Source organism: Fopius arisanus, unplaced genomic scaffold, assembly GCF_000806365.1.
Source record: "Fopius arisanus strain USDA-PBARC FA_bdor unplaced genomic scaffold, ASM80636v1 scaffold00004, whole genome shotgun sequence".
Lineage (NCBI taxonomy): Eukaryota > Metazoa > Arthropoda > Insecta > Hymenoptera > Braconidae > Fopius > Fopius arisanus.
The window spans coordinates 127,059-136,598 of NW_011887743.1; the positions used below are offsets into that span (position 1 = coordinate 127,059).

The 9,540-nt window shown below is 40.3% G+C and overlaps 1 protein-coding gene across 3 annotated transcripts in view; it reads right to left on the minus strand.

The window, feature by feature from the left end:
* The window catches only part of LOC105270801 (uncharacterized), a 58,563-nt gene that overhangs the window by 41,855 nt on the left and 7,168 nt on the right, over window positions 1–9,540 (minus strand). The window lies entirely within an intron of this gene.

A 9,540-nucleotide genomic window follows, 5' to 3' on the forward strand; every position in this document is an offset into this window, starting at 1 on the left:
CCCCCCCCCCCCCCCCCCCCGTACCAAATAATAAATCCCCGAACATCGTGCCTTGATTGAGAATTATCCAGGCTAATTCCCTGGCCAAGGTCACAATTTACCTCTGGATAGATTTCAACAGCAAATCAGCTTGGCTCGAATATCTGCTATTCTGACGAATGTTCTACCCACTTTGTAGTGGCGATTGATTATTTCCCTGAGCTTCTTCTTCATAGTCCTTTCTGACATCACAACTTCCCATTCTTCGGACACGAAAATTCGGACAGGTTTTACATGATCATCTGAATCATCGTTAGCGGGTGAATAGACAGCTTCCCCACTCTAACGAAAGGCTCTATACCTTCCGCTGAATCATGTAATGCCATCTCAGCATTCACAGGTGTTGTTGTTGATGTTATTCCTAGGATGATGGATATTGCTGGATTCTCGAGGTAGCTGGTGGGTGGATCAATTTGAATGTCCATTGAGCCTACTGATGAGTTTAAAGGGCCACCCAAGTCATTTCGACCGCGATTTTTTTAATGCTACGTATTCAACGATAAAGCCCCAGTTGAATAGCGGAGGAAGTTGAAGGCATCGATTGCTTTCGATTGCTCATTGGGCGTGAGATTTTCTGTTACATTTTCATGAGCAGAAAACATATCTTCTATGCACGTGCGTTTTTTTTCTTTTCATTTTTTCAAAAAACACGAAACAATTCTTCCATTATGGTTTGAAGTGTAACATTTCCGATCTCACTGGGGATGAAATCGGACAGTTAACCCGCCCTTTTCCCCTGGAATCTAAAATCGCCAAAATAAAACCATAAGTTGGGCGTCAGTCATTTTTTTGTTCCTCCGGAAATAACAAACCGGAATACCCTAAATTCCCAAAACGGAAACAAAACTCAGAAGAATGCTATAAAATAAAGTCTCGAAAGAAAATCCCAGAAAAAGGTGGTAATTACCCGCGCTGCTCAGGGGGTCGGTTGTCGAGAGAGGGATGGATTCTGGTAGAAACAAGTTTATTGGGCAAAACTTTGAAAATAAATGCTCCAAAACCTCTAAATTCAAGAGCAAAACCAAAGTATATTCGATATAAAAATTATTGATACAGAGTTGAGAGAAATAAACACAAAATTAGGCGTGACGTACGCAGAGAGCCAAAAGGTGAAATTATTCAAACTCCAAACAGTCTCAAACTTGACCAAAAGACACCAGAATAATCTCAGATGGATATTCGCACTTGAAAAGTAGATTTTATTCCCAACCGGGATGGCGATAAACGCATAATTCAATAATTGCGGTAAAGCTCGTAGAAATAACGCCAATGCTAACATTTGCCAAACCCCAATAAATTAATTCTTCGGCGCAGGGCGCATGGCGCCCCAGATACGGCACTACTCGAAGCATGCTACAAGTAGAGGCTCACTGAGCATAAAACATAGCCACGTGAGGACTATCGGCCGGCGCAGCACGCGAGATTCAAAATGAATTCTCTAGATGCACGAAAGCGGTACAAAAACGTCGAAATACCCGAAATACTGGCGCGTGAAATGCACGACGAATCGTTCATATTCGTAGGCGTATTTTATTGTTGATAAAACTGGCTAAACAGCAATTAGAGGCGCTAAAGTAACCGCAAGGGGAATGAGAGATGAGAGAGACTCTCACCTCGGCGTTCCACGCAACGCGAGAACAAGAGGTGTTCTCGGCTCGGTGTCCCAAGCAAGACTCTCTTTAATTAGTCATTTCAACTATCCGGAATATTCCCAAAATCGTTTCTGAATGTTGACGTAACTGAAAATTCCCGAATAAGGCGTCTACTACGCAATTGAATTGTATCGAACAATAAAAATCTCTAACATGAGGCGCGATGTTCTCCAACGGATATTTGCCGGAAAAATGGCTCTACAGGCACGAATTCTGCTCTCCCGTATTGAGCATTAATTAACAAAATAAAGGAGAAAGCATGGTAATGTTCACCAGGAATCTTCCTCCGTGTCTCCAGGCTGTATCTCAGCAAAACTTGACGTATTTATCCTCCCTGGTCCCAAAATGTTCTTCACACTCGGCACTAGCTCCTCGGCACACAAAGACAATCCTCCAAACCCGTAATTAACAGCGAAAAACGATAATTTGTTGCACGCACCCGTATCTCTCGATGTCAACAACGAAACTGGCGTTTTTCACAATATGGCGGGTCGCTCAGCGCCCCGTCTCGCAACTAGAACCCTAGCGCTGTCAAATTCCCAAGCGCGCGAAATATAAAATAGGCAAAACTGCAATTTAATTATCTCGAGATGGTGGACGGGTCTTGTAACGTGGCCAATTTTCCTAACTTGAAAACTGGACGTTATCCGCCCTTTTTCCTCCGATCTTATAAAATTATGGGCGCCAGTTGATCTTTAAATAATCGGAACCAACAAACCGGATTAAAATCAAAGCGGAACCAAATTCCCCAGAAACGAAACCAGAAACGTAGATTAAAAACAGAAAAAGACGATCGGAGGAAAGGTGGTAATTTCCCGCGCTGCTCAGGGGTGAGGTTGTGGAGAGAGGGGTGAGTCGGGATGGAAACGAGGTTTGGGCACCGGAACTTAAATTAAAACAAAAGAAGGGAAAACGAAACTCGAGCCATTAAACACAATTGATAAATTTATTTCTAAGGAATTTAGACGGTACAAAAGAAAAGCAGGAATGAAAAGCAAAATCGAAGCGAGGGCGAGAAACACAGAAAAGGGGAAAAGAGGGAGAAAATCCTCGGCGGATCCGCAGGGTCGACATAAGCCGTATCGATAATAAGAAGAAATTAATTTAACGCTAAGAACACTTCGCGGCCTAATAGGCAGAAAATTATTCCTATCTATAACACACAGAAATCGCAAGGGTCGCGAGAATAGGGGCGTATGGTACGCAGGGGCGCGAGAGAGGCACATAATATCAGCATTACTTATGCGAAATTTTTAATCCCAAAAGAAGGAAATCAATAACCCCAAATCTGGAATCGCGAGCTAAAATTCCCTCCCAAACGGAGAACACGAGGACAGCTGATATCGGAGGCTACTAGTTCAGGGCAGCGGGCCCTGTCGGGAAGCGTAACGGCCCTGGGCAACATAAGCCGAGCATAACACTCGGAACGCACGTGGAGAGGCCAAAACACTGGCGATGAGCCTCGGCGGCACGGCGCATAGTGGAATTCCGCTGGGGGAAAATCCCCCCAGACACACGAAAAAAAAGAAAATTATTTCATGAAATTTGAGGGGAAGGGGAGATGCATTTTTAGCGGTGCAACCGCATGGCCACTAGGGCAGGAAAACGGGGAAAATAAAATTACGAACGAAAACCCGATCAAACCATTATGTTATTTATTGCCCGACACGTGAGAGGAAAAAAACAAGGGGCTCGGGAGATGTTCCCGGCTCGATGGCTCGACTACGAGTCCCTGAAATAATTCCCCGAATTGTTCTGGCGTGTTCGAAACGCCATTTCTCAATCATCGCGACGAGGAGAACCAAAAAAAAAGAGACGGAAGGAAACGTAATATTCCCCGTGGAATATTTATCGGCCAGTGGCATGGCGTTTTACGCAAAAAAAAACCACGAAAACACACCGAGATTACTCCCACATCACTCTCCCACTTTTCCACATTAATCTTTTTCTGAAATATTCGCGGGGAGCTTGAAAGAAAACCGACGTGAGAGGAAAATTCTAAGAAACAAAACCCACCACGAAACCCACCATGAAACCCACCATGAGTGAAAGATGCACGCTCACCGGGTTTTTCTCCGTTTTTCGGCCCTGTAACTCCTCCAAATCCTGATTGGTCCCACCACTCACGTTCACGGGAACTCTGCCACCTCGGGAACCGTCCAAACACTAAAAAAAAAACCTTCTTTCTCCCAACAAATGCAGCACAGTGGAAAAACTTGGCAACACGTGTGTTGCCGGTGTATAAAACTGCGACTAAACAGGTAACAGGTGGTTGTCGCGTAGCCACGAGTATGAGCTTCGCTCCGAGCGCCTAGATGGCGCAGTGATTGACCGCCCGGGCGGTAAAACAGACTAATTTTACCGGCACTATTTCTTTTCTGTTTTCCTTGCGGTAAGGGTTTACCGAAACCCCAAAAAATTTAAACGGGCCAAAAAAGAACGAAACCAAAAACGTATCTTTAAAATTCTGTCGCGTGCGACCGTGGCAATCCCCGCAGGGCCTTCCAACCAAAACCCAAAACGTACCCACCCCAATTCGCGATCCTTTCGACCCTAATTCCCCAATATAAATTCCGATTTTCCGCGGTGCCTCCCTCGGTCCTCCCGCATACTCACAAATATAAGGGATTCCTGCGGAATTCCTTACAGTCTTCTCCTCCAATAAATTCCTTTTAATTAAGGGTGCGTATGTAGGATGGTTTTCTCACGGGATCCCGGGATCAGAACGAACCCAAATAACCAAACCCTAATTTCCCCCCCCCCCCTAATTAATTATTACTAGTCCTATAAACTTTAATTTCCACGAACCCTAAGCAACCTGACTACTCAGGAGATCCTCATGGTTGCACTGATTCCCTCCTGACCTGTCACCGAAACCCTTACCCTAACCGGTTCTACCCCGTAAATCTCAAAATTTGAGCGATAATATTTCAATTATTCCTACCCCTATCCTACACATTTACCCAAGAGTATTTTATCCTAAACCTTAACCGTGCAGCTCAATATTTTTGGCTTAAGACGCGATTAATTAAAAGAACAAATATATACGCAATAATTCTTCCCGAAACCTTAATCCTCTTAATTCGATATTTTCGCGTGAACACGCAATTGAATTCTCAAAAAAAAATAAGGCGAAATACGCAATACAAACTCTCCCTAATTTTCGGCGTAACGCAATCAAAATTCCCACTAACTTTGGCCTCAAAAATACATTTAAATCCTCAAATCTTTGGCGACTCTAAATCTCAATTCTGGACTCTACTAGGTCTTGTTCTGCGTACTCACGATAATTTTAATAATTTTCTTGACGATCTCGACGTCCGAAACGAAATTCCCCAGATTTCCTTACAGAAGATAATGTGTCTAACGTTATTCTTGAATAAAAGTGACCATTGGATATATTCCTATTCATGGAAATCATTAATCAAATCAATTTAATTTTGCTAAAAAACTGTTCATTTTTTTGTTTCAGTGTGTCTGCAGGAGCTTAGGAAATAAAAATGAATAAATAAAATAGAAAAATAAATAAATAATAAATAAATGAATCAATAAAAAAATAGTGAAATATCAACAAATATCTTGAAATAGAAAGAAAATCATCCAAATAACAAGAAATATACTTAATTATAGATAAATATAGATAATAATTAACAAAAAGAAGATCATGTAAAAACTAATACACTGCAAACATTACTGTAAAAGATAGACATTTAAGAGAATAAAAATATAAAAACATAACTATTCATTATTACACAAAAAGTAATTGAGTCCCTGAACTGTTATTTTGACCAATTTTTTCCTAAATTGAACAAAGTCTGAGAAATTCAAACATGCCTAGAAAAAAAATCCAACGTACACCAGAAGAGGAACAAAAATTCCAAAAAATCAGACGCGAAAAGAATTCGGCTTATCAGCGAGCATATCGTGAAAGGATGAACACGAAGAAGAATAGTACGAATCATGAGAGTAATAACAGCGGTTCTCCGATATTGATTGAGCATTACGTCGCGGAGGATTCGAATGACGAAATTCGTCGTTTAGTGATTAACGATAACGACAATGTTTAGTAGGGTTATCAATGATCCAATTCATAATGATCGACAAGTTTCGAGAAATTCAAATATTCTTAAAAGAAAAGTCCAAAGTACGCCAGAAGAACAGGAATTCCAAAGAATCCGGCGCGAAAAAATGCAGCTTATTAACGAGCATATCGTGAAAGAATGAATACGAAAAAGAATATTGAGCAGGATATTTCGAAAATTTAGAATACCAGCAATCATCGTACGATATTGGCTAAGCATAACGTCGCAGAGGACCAGAATGATATAATTCGTCGATTGACGATCAACTATAATGAATATCCTTCAACCAGTAGTACTGTTATCAGTAGTCCAATTCACAATAACCGAGCAATCCATACACCAGTTTGGCGCGGTCGACACCCCCGTTTGACAATTCGTGAAATATCATCTGGAAAAACACAGAAGTACTACATAGGAAAAATGAATATTCCATGTGTACACTGTAAAGCAATGCATTTCGAAAATGAAAGGGTTGCACAGAAGAAAAACTCTTTCAATGACTGTTGTAATCATGGAGAAGTTACACTAGATCCTCTCCCCGATCCTCCTGAACTCTTACGCGATCTATTCAATGGGAATCATTAAGAATCCAAACATTTTTTCGAACGTATTCGCTGCTATAGCAGTTCGTTTAGTTTTGCTTCATTTAATGCCAATCTAATTAATTTTAATAATAGGCGTTCCGGACCGTACTGCTGCAAAATACAAGGACAAATTTATTATCAAATGAATATATCTTTATACCTTTCTGAAAACGATAGCCCATCTCATGGTCAACTCTTTATTGTTGATCAAAATGAAGCCATAGATATTCGCTGTCACCAGATATCTACATTAAGTAAACATATTGTTAGAGCCTTTGATAACACAATTCGCGAGTGTAATGTTTTTGCCCAATCCTATCGAATGATGCATGAAGAAGTACAATCAGGCATGGAGAATGATGATATGCAAAAGGAGCCAGAAATGCAACTTATGTTCTCATTAAAACAGGGTATGGACCCAAGGCGTTATAATTCACAGAGAGTCAACGAGGTCGCTGCTGTTTTCAAAACGACGGCTGATGGTTACATTCCGGAGTCTTATGTTAGCATTCGTAATAAACAAACCAAAAGCTTGCAATTTATCAATTCTTTAGAGCCAAATGTGGAACCTTGGATTTACCCGTTGTTTTACCCATACGGAACACGAGGATGGTCTTCAAATATTCTATGTGTAAATAAACCTCGATGTGTTTCCCGAGCTCAATATCTTAAATATAGGATGGCAGTTCGAAATCAAAACGTATTTCTAATGGGAGGAAGATTGTTTCAACAATGGGTAGTTGGCAATTATGTCCAAATTGAAAAAGACCGTCTCAATTTCTACAGAGCCAATCAAAAAACTTTACGTGCTGATATATATCAAGGACTGCTTGATTATTTGCATCGATCAGCCGATGAAAGGAATACTAGGCTGGGAAAAGTCATAATCCTTCCCTCATCATTCACGGGATCTCCCCGAAATATGCTACAACATTATCAAGATGCCATGGCAATCATACGGCAATATGGAAAACCTGATCTGTTGATAACAATGACATATAACCCTACCTGGCTTGAAATCCAAGAAAATTGATTACCAGGTCAAACTGCGTCCGATAGACCAGACTTGGTTTCACGTGTTTTTCATTTTAAAAAAGAACGACTTATAGAAATAATTGTGAAAGAGAAGTTCTTTGGTGATGTAATGGCATATGTCAATGTAGTTGAATATCAGAAACGTGGATTGCCTCACGTTCATCTACTACTGAATTTGAAACAGAATTCTAAAATTACCACACCTGTCGTAGTTGATAAATACATTTCAGCTGAAATCCCAGATCCTGAAGGAGACGTTATTCTCCATAATACAGTCTTAAAGCAAATGATTCATGCTCCGTGCGGAAATTGGTATAAAGATGAAAAAGGACGATGTTCTAAAGAATTCCCGAAAAATTTTCGAGCGGAGACATCGATGGATGAAGATGGATATCCCACTTATCGGAGACGCAATACAGGTCATTACGACCGCAGTAGTCACTCAACTGATAAACAGTACGTCGTACCTTATAACCCAAAATTATTGAAAATATTCGATTGCCATATCAACGTTGAAGTAGTGACGAGCATTAAATCGGTTAAATACCTCTACAAATATATTTACAAAGGTCATGATGCATCCTGTATTACGATAACTGGTCCTGAAACTATTAAAATATAATTGCGCATGATGAAATCAAGAATTTCGTAGAAGCTCGACATGTAGGACCAGCAGAAGCATGTGATCAAATCTTAGGCCGACCCTTACAGAACAAAAGTCACTCAATCGTACGGTTACCTATCCACTTAGAGAACCAGCAAAATGTTACTATCAATGACGATGCAAGCGAAGATGATATGAGATCAGCATTGCAACGAACAAACATGCTACTCGATTATTTCACTCTAAATGAACGAGATCCTGATGCTCATCAATTCACGTATTCTGAAATTCCATCACATTATGTGTTCAAAAAACAAACTGATTCTAATGTATCGAAATGGACGAAACGTCAATCTTATTTCAATGTCATTGGACGCATGTATAGTGTTGGTCCAACGCAAAGTGAATTGTCTCATCTGCGCTTATTATTGATACACGTTAAAGGGTCGACGGGTTATGAAAGTCTCAGGACAGTAGGTGGTGAAGCATATGAAACTTTTCAAGGCGCTTGCCTAGCTTTAAATCTCATCGAGGATGACGCAGAATGGGAACGTGCAATGACAGAAGGAGAGGTATGGATGATGCCTAGACAACTACGTCATTTATTTGTACGAATTTTGTGTAACGTGACATTTTCCCGGTGAATGGGAAATGCCCATTACCTTCGCCCTACTTCCCCTGAGCCTAACAAAACCTGCTAAAATTTAACCTTATGGGCGCCAGGTAATTTTTAACCGGAATTACCAAACCGGAAAAAGTCCTTAATCCTAAACTTAACTAACCTCAACATTCGATTCACCGAAAATCGTAACTCAACCTCTTAAAACTCTAACCCTAAAACATACTCAAAAACCAAAAAGGGAACCTGAAGGGAACGGAAAGGATAATTAGGTTTTGGGGAAAGGTGACGGTCCTCGGGTCGCTCAGTATGCCTGTTGTGGAGAGAGGGGTGGATTGTAGATGGGAACAAGGTTATGGCAAAATCGGGAAAAATATCAAAAAGAAAGGGAACGGGAGGCGAGAAATAAATTAATGCAACAAAACATAGTCCTTACGTGTTCCGCTATTCATGTCGAAAATCGGTACAATAATGATAGGTGATAACGATTTAATTAGATTGAGCTACTTCCAAATTTTATCAACAATTTTTTAATTTTCTCTAATTATCAGAATCCCAGCAAAATCCCCAAGTAGAATTTTAATTCTCCTTTTCAATTATCGCGAAATAGATATTTTCTAACAAAATTCCAAATAAAACTTCAACTGCCTCCTTAACTCGCCGCGGACACAAATTATTTAACAAATACCGAATATATCGCTAAACCTCCCATGCTAGTACTCAAATTAATTACCAAATTAATTAATTAATTTCATATTATTAATAAACTATTTAACCATTACCGAATATGTTGCTGAATATCCCACACTTGTATCCAATAATCTCATCGGAATGCGGCCTCAAGGATTATCGATTGGCGATAATCCGAGGAATAACCGAAATATTATTTTCGCCCGGGAAATCGATAATTTCCCGGAATCGGACC